The sequence below is a fragment of the Danio rerio genome, chromosome 19, assembly GCF_052040795.2.
Source record: "Danio rerio strain M-AB ecotype USA chromosome 19, GRCz13ab, whole genome shotgun sequence".
Lineage (NCBI taxonomy): Eukaryota > Metazoa > Chordata > Actinopteri > Cypriniformes > Danionidae > Danio > Danio rerio.
The window spans coordinates 41,272,138-41,287,321 of NC_141039.2; the positions used below are offsets into that span (position 1 = coordinate 41,272,138).

The 15,184-nt window shown below is 34.2% G+C and overlaps 1 protein-coding gene and 1 long non-coding RNA gene across 47 annotated transcripts in view; one reads left to right on the forward strand and one right to left on the reverse strand.

Moving 5' to 3' along the window:
• The window catches only part of adgrb2 (adhesion G protein-coupled receptor B2), a 554,448-nt gene that overhangs the window by 303,785 nt on the left and 235,479 nt on the right, over positions 1-15,184 (reverse strand).
• On the forward strand, positions 2,124-4,855 carry LOC147832627 (uncharacterized). The gene is made up of 2 exons (XR_015517151.2): positions 2,124-3,465; positions 3,506-4,855. It is a non-coding gene; the product is annotated as an uncharacterized LOC147832627 (long non-coding RNA).

Sequence of the window (15,184 nt, forward strand, 5' to 3'; positions counted from 1 at the left end):
TAGGAAGTCCTCTTTATCCTCTAATTGAGGGGATTTACAGGTAGCAGCCATTTGTGTAGAGTGCCCTGTTAGGTTTGAAGTTCACTGGGAAAACATTATCATATGAATGACTTCCTCATTCAACAGCACTTCAAAATAGTGAACGGAAACACACAAAATCTCTTGGGGATGGTAGAGGATCTGAACAGAACAAGATCTAGCGGATACATGAACGTTTGTATAATGCTTGAGTGAATTGTGCTTATCATACTGCAAGTTATGAGGATGTACCGCAGGCCCTTTGTTTACTCATTTCCGTCAAATAAAGCGAGATAAACCCTTCAATGTGGTTATATTGTTTTCTTTCCCAAGTAAAGTGGTGTGTGCGCACGTGCATACAAAGTTGTAAACACGTACGATCGATATTAACTGCTCCCGGCGGACTTGACAGTGCATCAGAAATAATACACTACATCTCAAAAGACTGAACTGTTGAACTGTTTGATGACTTAGTCTTTGATAGGCTTTCCACACGTACACACACACACACACACAAACACACACACCACTGAGCTCTCTGGTGGAGTAAATGGCCTTTTAGATTGCCGGCCTGCCACCTTCCACAATATTGTTTTGTAATCTTTGTTTCTCTCCCATTCTGACTTCTAGTTTTCACCTCCAATGCCTGTGAGTTGCCAAGTCTTAAAACTACTCTGTCAGTACTTCCAAGAACATCGACCAAATGATATTTCATTGTGCCCTTAATTGTTCTCAATTTCATCACATTAATAAAACGTTTAATCACTATAATAGCTTAAGTTAAAGAGGGCAGATTCAATCCTGCTTTGTTCTTGAAAATGAGGAAATGTAAAAAGTAATAAAATGGCCCTGACTATATATATATATATATATATATATATATATATATATATATATATATATATATATATATATATATATATATATATATATATGGTTGAAGTCAGAATTATTAGCCCCCCTGAATTATTAGCCCCCCTGTTTATTTATTTCCCTTTTTTCCTGTTTAACAGAGAGCAGATTTTTTTCAACACATTTCTAAACATAATAGTTTTAATAACTTATCTCTAATAACTGTTTTACTTTGTCTTTGCCATGATGACAGTAAATAATATTGTACTAGATATTTTTCAAGACACTTCTATACAGCTTAAAGTGACATTTAAAGGCTGAACTAGGTTAATTAAGTTAACTAGGCAGGTTAGGGTAATTAGGCAAGTTATTGTATATTAATGGTTTTCTCTGTATACTATCGAAAAAATATATAGCATAAAGGGGCTAATAATTTTGTCCTTAAAATGGTGTTGAAAAAAAAACACTTTTATTCTAGCCGAAATAAGACAAATAAGACTTTCTTCAGACGAATATATATATATATATATATATATATATATATATATATATATATATATATATATATATATATATATATATATATATATATATATATATATATATATATATATTATCAGGCATACTGTGAACATTTCCTGAATCTGTTAAACATCATTTGGGAAATATTTAAAAAAGAGAAAAAAAAAAAAACATTCAAACGGAGGCTAATAATTCTGACTTTAACTGTATATATGTTTCACATGTAACAGTTTCAAAAATCAAAATGCACAATAAACCATGATCAAAACAAGGTTTAAATCACTTTTAATAATGCCAGTCTATCAATTCCATTGGTTACCTGCAGTGGTGTAAAGTAACAAATTACAAAAACTTTAATTACTGTAATTAAGTAGTGTTTCTCAGGAATAGTAATTTACTTAGTATTAAAGATGTGTACTTTTACTTTCCCTTAAGTATATTTTTAGTGCTGTAACAGTCCTTTTACTCCACTACTTTCCTTCAACCTGCAATCATTACTTTATTTTTTCTTTTCTATGTTGATTCGCTAAAGTAGAAAAATCTGTCCTGTGATTCCTGTCCAATCAAATCGCATATAGAAAGTGAGTAAGTGAGTGAGTAAGTGAGTGAGTGAGTGATTTGAGTGAGTGAGTGAGTGAGTGAGTGATTTGAGTGAGGAGTGAGTGAGTGAGTGAGTGAGTGAGTGAGTGAGTGAGTGAGTGAGTAAGTGAGTGATTTGAGTGAAGAGTGAGTGAGTGAGTGAGTGAGTGAGTGATTTGAGTGATTTGAGTGAGTGAGTGAGTGAGTGAGTGAGTGAGTGAGTGAGTGAGTGAGTGAGTGAGTGAGTGAGTGAGTGCGTTGGGGTAGTGTGTGTGGGGATGTTTTCTGTCTGATGAATTAATATAGCCTGAATACCCATTCATTTCCTATGGCGGTCACTTTTGACCGGGAACACCACAGGTGTAACAAGGTTGATTAAAACACTCACAATCCAATGAAAGAGGTTACCATCACTTTTATATTTTCAAATGCACAGTGTGGAGGATATCATAAGGCCTTGAGTCAATCAGAAGCAAAACACAATATTTATGAGTGATTAAAGTTGTAAATTGGTCAGATTTGACTTAAACACAATAGGAAGGTTAAATTTATTAGAGTGTACATGGTTGGATCATTTCAGACATTATGAGAAATAAGCTGATGTTGCAATGTATATTATAAGAAAATGTAAGTATTTGACCTTGGATGGATCTATAGTATGAGAATCCTAAAAAAAAAAAAAAGAAGATTTAAATTACAATTATATACTTATAGTGTTATCTCAGTGTTATCTTAGTTTTTTTCTGTAGTACTTCAAGTAATATTGAGTCTAGACTGAAATTCTACCATTGCGACACTAGCATTTCCTACAAAAAGCTTTCCAGACACTCCCTCAGACCTGTTTGTGTAGCTCCATGTTTAAAACGCTTCACAGTCAGAGTCCCTTTGCAGCTCAGATCACTTTTCTTCTCTAAAAGAAGCTGCACAACAATCTCGCTGTGATTTTACAAACGACCCATGTCTGCAGTCGCTCAGGTCACTCTTTGTCTTACAGACAGGCGGAGGTAAAGCTGTTTGGCTCCTCTCGGCCACGGTTTGATTAGTGTGTGCAGGTCTGAATATATCTTTCTAAAGAAAGTGTCTGCCCTTCCTTTGAGCACATCTACTGGCCAGCGCATTTAAACAGAGTGTGCAACACAATGAAGTCAATGCTTTCAGTAAAATTCACTATAAAATATGTACAGTATGAACAGGTTTAAGTGTAAATACAGCGGTCAACATAAGAAGTGGATCAAAGTCCTAATGTATTGTTTGAATTGACTACCCTTTTGTTATGATAGGGGCTGTTTTTGCCCTATTGACTTCCATTATAATGCCATTTTTGATTGGAAAGCCATGCCAGCATATAATCATGCATTTTTGATGGTTGGTGTTTTTCCTCGTGGGAAGAGGTCAAATTTGTCATTTTTACTGTTGATCATCAGTTGACATCATTATCCCTTTAGATAAGCATGTGTTTAAAAAATCTAGTTCTTACATTGAGTTATATGGATGGTAATAGCAAATTATATTGTGTGTGCATACTGTACAGTAGTCAACATTTGAAGTGGATCAAAGCCTTTAAACCTTGTGTATTGTTTAAATTGACTACCCTTTTGTTATGTTGGTGGCTGTTTTGGCCCCATTGATTTTCATTATAATGACATTTTTTGATTGCAAAGCCATAGCAGCATATAATCATGCATTCTAGATTGTTGTTGTTTTACCCTGTTGGGGAGAGGTAAAATTGGTCATTTTTACAGTTGATCATCGAGATCTCATGCGACTAAAAATCGCAACAAGATTTATTGTCGAGTTGAAAAGTTGTCTCGTGATGTTATAACGGAGCGTGAGGGAGAATTTACCACTGAAGATCGGACAACATAGGCTCATTCTGAAAACGTTGCCCTATATGCATTTCTGGGGATCACGAATTATGTAGCCAGAGCTATGTATGGCTGCATTTCATTTTTAAAATAATTGCTACGGATGCCGTTCCTTTTCACGCTTACTAGCTAAGCGCTTAACTCTATATGGATATCTTTCCCACTGTTACCAGTTTGTCCAGTAGCTCACTGCTATGGTGGACTTGAGAGAGAAGTAGACCACAATGAGAAATGAGTTTCAGAAAGTGGGTAACAATGAGTTTCAGAAAGTGGGTAAGACAAAAACGAGTAATATTGGCTTTTCTGTTTCTGGATTACTTTATAAAACTGTCGGTTGGGTTTAAGGAAGTGGGTGGGTGGGTCAATAGGTGCTTTTGAAAACACTATTGGTTGGGTTTAGGGAAGGAGGAGGGTGGGTCAGTCGATCCGTCAGTCAGTCAGTCAGTCAGTCGACAGTGGCCTCTGGTGGATTTACTCGAGAACAGCATGCTCACATGGCATGGAGAAATTTGAGATCTTAAAAAGCGTACACAGCGGCCTCTGGTGGATTTACGAAAATAAAAACTGCAAAAAACATAGCTACTGGGATGTATTTGGCGCTCTCGAGAAATGTATATAGCGGTACGTTTTCAGAATTCTGGGCTGCCTCAGTGTTGTGCGTCACTCGTATGCTTGTGAACAGAGTTCAAAAGGCTGCCACTTCCTAAAGCAAACGCTGCTAAAACTGCCACCACACAAATTAACCCTACAATGGAATAGCACTTTAGAAATGCTTAAAGTCATAATCGCCATAAACACAAATCAAATTAAGACGTGAAATATTCCTATTTTAGTCACATTTTTAAAGTGCTATACAGACATGCAAATGCCGTAATCAACCTATTACCATCATGTCACTTAAATAAAAATTTTATTTCCATTCATATGTTATCAAATAATGCAGTGTTTGCTTGGCATTTACAACATAGAGGTCATTAAAATAGAAGTAAAATAACATTCATTACAAGTTGAAAAAAAAACACCTAAATAGCTTTGCATTGTTTTTTGCAGTGGAATAAAAGACCATTTTCCATTCATATATTTCATCATTGAGGATTCCAAAAGAAATAGTATTAAAAAAAAACTCATCTCGTCTTGTTCGCGTCAAGCCAATCTTGTGCCTCATCTAAGATGATGTTTTGTGCTGGCGCTCCCTCACTGTCTACATGTGACAGCTGATCCAATAGAAGATATATTCAAATATTGTACTGCAAAGTGCAAAACTATTTTAGTTTTTATTTGACTATACCTAATCTTGTGTCTCATCTTGTCTCATGGAGTAAGCGTCTAAGCACACCCCTAGTAGTCAACACTTGAACTTGATCAAAGCCCTGTGAAAATTGTTGTCAAAAACAATGTATTTTGAATGTTCTAGTTTTAGGACAACTTTGTTTTGATCCACTTTAAATGTCGACTACCTTAAATGTCCACTATTTTCACTTTTTATTTTATTTGGTTTTGGAACACGGCTGCTTTTTCTTTGAGGATTATGGCCTGAACCCAGACTTTGGTGAAAATAACAACTGATTTAATCTGAAAAAACAAACAAAACAAAACAAAACAACGTATCCTCCACGGACATGAAAGCAGTCTCTGGAAAACATTTCAAAACCAATATAAGGATTCAAAGGTATTTTCGCTTTTCTTTTTTGAATGTGTGCCTATATAACAGAGAGTGCTTTGTTATCAACAAAAGTGGCTGCTGACAACAAATGCAAAGAGCAGCAACCCCAAATATTTTCAAGATTTATTTTTGTTTGTCATATAATACATGTGGGTCGCTCGATAATGGCAATACTTCATCTTTATTCTAAACGAACCAATCTCCGCAATTTCAGCAGGTCAGCTCATGGGAGGTCTGGATGACTTCCATCTCAGAGATTGAACTGTTCAGTCTACAAACAGGGCATGTGGTATAACCAGAGGAGACACATGAGGCACAGTGTCATGGAAAGCATGGAGAACCGCCACCTGGATGAGCGGATCATCCATGTCAGATCTGCAATCTTCAGTCTTTCTACTTTACACTTGAATGTGAAATACAGAAACACAGAAGTGTTTATATGTGTATAATGTATATGTATTGTATTTATAATGTATAATTTCTATTTATATAACATTTTTTCTATAAAAATAAAAAATAATCAAATAAAAAATAATCAAATAAAATAAAAAAAACATATATATATATATATATCTATCTATATATATATATATATATATATATATATATATATATATATATATATATATATATATATATATATATATATATATTGATTGTGAAATTCAAATAAAACAAAAAAAACTAAATTAAAATATATAAAACTAATATAAAACTAAATATAAAATAAAATAAATTAAAACAAGATAAAAATTAAACAAAATAATAACTAAAATATAAAATAAAATAAAATATATAAAATGTAATAAAATATTTATAAATGAATTCACAAGAAAAAACTCACTTCGACTGTCATGTTAAAAAAAAATGAACTCATCCATGACTCAGATTGTTGTGCAAGAAATCTATGCAAATTAGTGCATATTCCATGAAAATACCTCATTAGCATATTTAAACATGATACAAAAAATACAAGAAACAGTCCATTTGCAATTCTTAATGCAATCAATCAACTGGGGAAACAAACTATTTTTAGTCTTACTGTACCTCAAAATATATTACATACATTTCTACAGTATGAGGCTTTTTGTAAAAATGAATCCATAAATAACTTTACTCCAATGTTTAACAATATCATACAAATACGTCATTGTCACTATATATACACATCACCAACATTAACTACAAACTGGTTCCATAAGACTAACTGCCTTCCAGCAGGTCTACAGGAGCACCTAAATATGAATATGAATGCAAAAACAAGGTCAGGCTTTATTCTATATAATCGTGAACGTTGTCAATAACACCTGTTACCATAAGAACAGTTATTAAAGAAAATACCAATGATGGCTGTTTCCATAACACCAGAATGTAATCACTGTTGTGTTCTACCAAACGTATTCCAAAAGCTTCACATGACAACACTCAGGATAATTTGTTTGAGGTGGTGTGAAAGGTTTTGTTTGTTTTCTATATATAAACGAATATATGAAAAGGTATTTATTTGATCAGCAGGTGTAAACTGTGCATTCAAACTACGCTATCATAATGATTATTCTTTTCCTCATTGATAATAAACAACAACAATAATAACAATAATATTCTATGAAATGAAAATTTTATAATTGTCATCATCATCATTATCATCATCATCATTATTATTACTATTATTATTATTATTATTATTATTATTAATACTACTTCTATTTACTAACTAACAACAACAACAACAATAATAATATAATTCATTTAAATTATATAGTAATGGTATTATTATCGTCGTCCTTTATCATCATCATCATCTTCTTCTTCTTCTTCTTCTTCTTCTTCTTCTTCTTCTTCTTCTTCTAATAATTATTATTATTATTATTAAAAATAATACATTATTATATTTTATATAATTTTTATTACATAATAATATTGTTGTACTATTATTATTATTATTATTATTATTATTATTATTATTATTATTATTAATATTATTATTAATACCATTTACTTAATAATAATAATAATAATAATAATAATAATAATAATAATAAAATTATTTAATAATCGAAAATTATTATTATTATTATTATTATTATTATTATTATTATTATTATTAGATAAATAATCTCAAAATATTTAATAATAGAAATAATATTATTAATAAGGTTTTATTATTAACATGATTTATATTATTTGACAATATTATTATATACTAAATAATAATAATAATTACTGTTAATATTATTATTATTATTATTATTATTATTATTATTATTATTGTAAATAAAAAATAATAAATAAATAAATAAATAAATAAATAAATAAATAAATAAATAAATAAATAAATAAATAAATAAATATTTTAGTGAAAACTATTTCACTTTTTTTTTGGTTACTATTCTGCACTATTCTGCCTTAGGTTAACAATAGTTTTCTACAACTAAATACCTAAATCTAAAGTGTTAAAGGTAAATATGTGCAAAATAAAAATGCACGCTTTAGTGCTTTCAAAGTGGTCAAGCTGTGTTCAAAGGGCAAGGTTTTTAAAAATATATTAACGATCAACAATCAGACAGTCTGTCATATAAGCCGATGTGCATACATTTTAAAATGAAGGTCATACAGAGGTCATGGTAAAAATAGTATTCATTCGGACCTTTCATTACCCATCATACAGAAACAGTTTGGAAATCACAGCATTCAAGAGTGCAATCTATTCTTCCCGTCAGAGTGCTCTTCTGAGGCAAACAGCAATAAACAGCACACTTGAAACCCGTGTTTATGTCCAGGACCGGAGAGATGTGAAATAAAATACTGACCATAAGAGCAGACGGACTCCCTAGAGATGCTGCTTCTGCAAATGTCTTATTTTCTGCTGCCTAAACGCTGTGTTTATCAGGCTTTCATCATCAGCAATCATAACCCTCTCTCTCTCTTTTTCTCTCTCTATACTAGGCCTTGACTCTTTCTCTCTTACCTTTTCTATTTTCTGAAATTCAGCCTTCAGTTTCCATCACAGTGACAGGAACAGTTTGGACATGACTGGAGAACATGCAGTCGAGGCAGTGGCGAGACTGTCAGTCTGGTTTGGTCTCACTGTATTTTACAATTTAGTTCAAATTAATCCACAGTAACCAGTCTAGAGATCTTTTTTTTAATTAAAATGATAAAGAAAAGAATAGTAAAGTATAAGCTTTTTAAAATTTGGAAACATTTTTCTTGTCCGAAAATGTAACCCAGTGTAGTAAAATAAGTGTTTTATGTATTCAATTGGGGTAAAAATATATGAAAATATATTAAGTATAAGCCCAATTTATTTAAAAAACATAATCAAAATAAAATATTTTTGAAATTTGTCCAAATGCAGGTTTATTAAGAATGGTCAGACAAGCAACGGGCACAATCAGGAGCAAACAGATGTATCAGGCAACTCCAGAGTTGTAGTCAAAAAAAGGCAGCACACAACATACTCAAACAAAGCGAGGTTCATAAGGCAAGGCAACAGAAAACTCGTTGTAATCTTCACAAAGACAGTTTGACAAGATTCAGCCTAGCTGTGTGTGTGTGTGTGTGTGTGTGTGTGTGTGTGTGTGAGATGTTTAAATAGTCGTTGAAATTAGTTCATGAGCAGCTGTGTGTGATCAACACAATGAGGAACAGGTGTGTGTGAGCGGTGCATGACTTGTAGTCCTTAAACTGGCGGATTTGTGGATTTGCAGATCTGCGGGTTTGCCAGCGATCTGCCAGGATAAGATGATTGTGACATGTCTACAAAACAAATCATCATGTTAAAATAATTTGCTTAGTTACCCTCACTTGCCTACTTAATCTAGTTAACCTAATTAAGAATGTAAATGTCACTTTAAACTGAATATTAGTATCTTGAAAAAAATATAGAGTCAAATATTATGTACTGTCATCATGGCAAATATAAAAGAAATCAGTTGTTAGAAATGCGTTAAAAAAAAATCTTCTCTCTGTTAAACAGAAATTGGGAAAAAATGTACAGGGGGAATAATACTTCAGGAGGGCTAATAATTCCGACTTTAAGTGTATATGAGTGATGGTAAATATATGATGTCACATGATCTTTCAGCTTTTTTTATTTTTATTTTAATAGGTTGATATTGTGTTTAAGAAACTGCTTTATCGTTTTTTGTCATTATTATTTATGATGAAAACATATGATGAAACAATATACACAAAAAATAATGATTTTTTGCTGCTTGTTCAAACTACTTATTTAAAATGAGCTGAAACTACACAATTATTGAGATTTTTTGGAACAACTAAATTGTCTTATGTTCAATCCACTTATATTTGTAAAAAAAAAAAAAAAAAAATTAAGTTAACTTGATCGATTTTTGTTGGGCCAACATGAATGAACCCTTAATGTCGGTCATGCCCTTAATGCTTTTGCACTGTGCGCTTTAGACTTTGTGTCTAGATCATTAATTCAAACTACTCATTTAAAATGACCTGAATTAACACAATTATTCATTTCTTTGGGACAACTTAATTACTTTATGTTCAATCACCAACATTTCTAAAACCAATTAAGTTAGCTTAATCGATTTGTGTTAACACAATATGAAAGATTAGTGTGGAACTTCATTTTTTTAGTTTTCTACACTCAAACTTTTTTCCCACATCATCTTGGCTTGCAAAAAAAAAACTTCCAACATCAGCATCAGTCAACTAACAAATTCTTGGTTTTCTTTTCTCATATTTTGATTTTCAGCAACTAATGAGACATCCCAGTCAATGTGTATTCCTCGCTCAATCTAATCTGTTTATAAGCACGGTAGCAGTCTCTGAGAAGATACCAAAACAGACAATATGATCAATACAATTTCATATCCCTCGGCATATCTCCAATATCTCCAATGCGTGAATCACAGAGCAGCACAATATGTCACGCGAAAATGCACACAACATAGTGGATTCAAATTGGCAGGACAAAACGATATAAAAGATGGCCTGACAGGCATTCTGGGAAACAGAGGCTGCCCGGTCTGGTTAGGAGTGTGTGGATGATCTTGAAGTCTGAAGATGTCTCCGAATGGCTGAAATCCCTGGTTTGCTGCTGCTGCTGACTAAAGGCTTGTCTGAAATCCCGATTGTCATACCAGACCAATCATTTGAGCTTTGATGTTCTGTTAGCTCTGGTTGGTTGAAGACAAATCGCCAAGGCAGCCGGTAAAGTCCTGACCTGCCATAAAACATCCATTTTGGTCGATACGAGCAGACAGCGAGATGCTATCGCAGAGGGAACCCGGCGACTGACATTGGGTCTCCAGCCTTGACAAAGTTTCACACAAAACAAATATGGAGAGATAAACTCAAACTGGCCCAAAAAGTAGATTGAAGTAGAGGCTTGACTGTACGAAAAAAAGCAATTTAGCATTTTCAAATTCTCTTTAAAAGTGATATTATTGCTTTTTAATCCCTGACAAAACTGATTTGGTTATTGTATGTGTACTTCTTTATCAATGTCAGGGTAAACCCTTTCAAAGCTTCACATATGCAGTTACATGTTAAAAATTATGCAGTATTTGTGGAATTGCTCGTTAACGCAAATTAGGCATGTAGACATGCTCAAGATGATCTGCTGCAGTTCAGACCGAGCAACAGAATCGGGAAGAAAGGTGATGCAAGTGACTTTGAACGTGGTATGATTGTTGATGTCAGACAGGCTGGTCTGAGTATTTCAGAAACTGCTGATCTACTGGGATTTTCATGCACAACCATCTCTAGGGTTTACAGACAATGGTCCGTAAAAAAAAACAAAACAAAACAAAAAAAAAAACAGACTGGTTTGAGCTGATAGAAAGGCAACAGTAACTCAAATAACCACTCGGTACAACTGAGGTATGCAGAAGAGCATCTCTAAAATCACAACACGTCCAACCTTGAAGGGGATGGGCTACAGCAGCAGAAGACCACACCGGGTGCCACTCCTGTCAGCTAAGAAAAGGTAACTGACGCTGCAATTGGCACAGGCGCTCCAAAATTTGGTCAATAAAAGATTTTATAAACATTGCCTGGTCTGATGAGTCTCGATTTATGCTGCAACATTCAAATCAATCAGAATTTGGTATCAACAATCAATGATTCAGGCTGGTGGTGGTGGTGGTGTAATGGTGTGGGGGATGTTTTCTTGACACACTTTGACCCATTAATACCAATTGAGCATCATGGCAATGCCACAGCCAACCTGAGTATTGTTGCTGACCATGTCCATCCCTTTATGACCACAGTGTAACCATCTTCTGGTGACTACTTCTAACAGATTAACGTGTCATGTTATAAAGCACGAATCACCTCAGACTGGTTTCTAAACAGGACAATGAGTTAACTATACTCAAATGACCTCCACAGTCACCAGACGTCAATCCAATAGAGCACCTTCGGGATGTGGTGGAACGGGAGATTTACGTTATAAATGTGCAGCAACTGTGTGATGCCATCATGTCAATATGGACCAAAATCTCTGGAATTATTTCCAGTATCTTATTGAATCTATGCCACGAAAGATTAAGACAGTTCTGAAGGCAAAAGGGATTCTAACCCCGTAATACTATGGTGTACCTAATATAGTGGCCAGTGAGTGTACAGTTGAAGTTATTAGCCTTTTTTTTTAACAGAGCAAGGACTTTTTCACAGAATTTCTGACTTCAACTGTATATGATTTTTTTTTTTTTACTCATAAATCTACTCATTTACTTGTTGGGAATGAATCATTATTCATGTTCTATTTCATTATACAATCTGATGAGCAGGTCACACTTTACAATAAAATTTCATTAGTTAGTGTATAAACTAACATGAACTAATAATGAAAAATACTTGTACAGCAATTATTCATAGTTAAACATTTACTAATGCCTTATTAACATCCAAATTCATGCATGTTTACATAAGTTAATGCACCATGAGTTAACATGAACTGACAATGAACAACTAACAATCAATCAACCAACCAACAGTAACTAACATGGGTAAATATTGTAATAAATGTATTGTTGATTGTTTGTTCATGTTAGTTAATGCATTCTACATTAAATAATACAACCTAATTGTAAAGTGTCACCAATGAGCACTGGTGCCTTTCCAGTGTTATGTTAATATTTATTCACTTTACTAATTGTCAATATGCTTTTATTTTGTGCACAATGTTCATACATATGGAATGTGACGCCAATAAACACACTAATGACTACTAATGAACACCAATAAAAGCATGTGATTAAATGACATATGATGATTTCCATGTATGTTTGTTAATGTTTACATCCTACATGTTAAGCAGGTGTAACGATTAGCTTATGCTTCAATTGCTGTAAATAACTAATTTATGCTTAGTCATATGTAGCAAACGAAGATCTCAGGGATCATAAAGATCTCAGGTCATAAACGAAGATCTCAGGGAATTGTAACAACACAAGGTTGGGTAATTAAAAAGGAGCTGTCACTTTGGGGTGAAACTAAAGACGCGGTCGCACTGTACTTTCTGCCCCATCCACTTGATAAGTTGTAATGTATGGAATACTCTTTCCGAATCCAAGCCACTTTTTTTTATTTGAATTGATAAAATCCTCATTCATGAGCACTTTTTAGTCAAATCACACAATAAAAGGAATTTTTATATAAAATCTTAGTGTACACAACAGTCTCTGGACTGAAAAAAAAAGTTCTGGCCATTGGATATTACGCATGGATATATATATATATATATATATATATATATATATATATATATATATATATATATATATATATATATATATATATATATGTTCATTCATTTTCTTTTCGGCTTAGTCCCATTATTAATCTGGGGTTGCCACTGCAGAATGAAGCCGCAACCCGTCTCTGGGAAACATCCATACACACTCATTTACGTCCATACACTAGAAACAATTTAGCTTACCCAATTCACCTGTACCGCATGTCTTTGGACTGTGGAAGAAACCGGAGGACCATATATATACTGAGAGCGCGAGAGAGAAGCCTCAGTCATAGCTCCGTCTACCACCAATGACTGATCTCGCTTCTCCGTGGCATTTTAGTTGTGACAAAAATAAGCATCCAAATTTAGGTAGGCCGGAGAAGGGGCCAAGCTTGTTGACACCCTGCCCCCTCCTAGAACCGCCACTGGTTTAATCACGCCCATTTTTGCAGTGACATATGACAGAATTTGACATGCCTAAACTCAAGTGTGACTGCGGCATAACCCTTTAACTCTTTATTTAACTTAAACTTACTCATATTTTGATAAATACAAAACAGTAGCTTGATTACAGTTGAATTAAAACATAAAATAGTTTGTAGTTTTTTTCGTTTCCAGAAGCCAGACACATTTTTTCACACCTAAATATAGAATATAAATATTCAGGATTGTACTGAAAACGAGAAAACAAGTATCAAGACAGAGTGTTGAAGAAGGAAGGCAAATGAGATGGATGGCAAGGCGATGCGGCAGATTGAGTTTCTGCATATGCTAAAGCACTCTAAATCTTTCAGGTTAGAGTTATATGGATGAGGTGTGTATTTTCCATGATGCAGTGCTGTTTACGGGTGGGATGATTTGTGGCTTATTGCTTGGACTGTTTTTTTTTTTTTAGTTTGTTTGGTTTTTTCAGCGTGCGCAAGAATGATAGCATGGTCGCTTCACGAGATCACACACATTCAAAACCGTGCCCTAGATTCACTGACAGTCTCCATGGCCACCGGTACTTCCTACTTGGCGCCAACCGTACCTGTGCATTGTACCTGACAGGTGTAAAAATAACATGCGGTCTGACGCACGCTGTGAGGGATCGATCCTCTTAGCTCAATCGCTCTCTGTCCCCCTTTTTTCCCGATCCTCTCCTACGCCAATGTCCACAGAGCTCCACGCAGGAGACATACAAAGGAACAATCTCCCCATGTCTCAGCAAACATGCCAGCACCTGGCGGCTTTACGGTGACACGATAGCAATAGGGAACATTTCAGACTCCACACACAATAAATCTTTAAACACAAACGGCCGTATGGCTTCCGAATCCTCAAGATCCTGCTGAGAAATGAGAAAAACAAACTCTATGCTGCGCTGCTCCAAGAAAAGTCTCAAGAAAACAGGCGTTTTAATTAAAAAGTAGCTTTTTGATCAATCAGACTTTCTTATCCTACACGATTGTATTTCAAAGTACAGAAGATAAGGATTACATTCACTCACTGCTGTCTAATATAAAAAAAATAAGAGAAAAAAATCTAATATTGAACACTGGAACTACCATAAATACTGTGTACACTCACCGGCCACTTTATTAGGTACACCTGACTAGTACCGGTTTGGACCCCCTTTTGCCTTCATAACTGCTTTAATCCTTTGTGACACAGATTCAACATGACACTGGAAATATTTCTCAGAGATCTGGGTCTACATTGACATGATAGCATCACACAGTTGCTGCAGATTTGGCGGCTGCACATACATGATGCGTATCTCCCATTCTTTCATTTCCCAAAGGTGCTCTGTTGGATTGAGATTTGGTGACTGTGGAGGCCATTTGAGTACAGTGAACTCAATGTCATGTTCAAGAAATCAGTCTGAGATGATTCGTGCTTTATGACATGGTGCGGTATCCTGCTGGAAGTAGCCACCAGAAGTTGGGTACAGTGTGGTGATAAAGGGATGGACATGGTCAG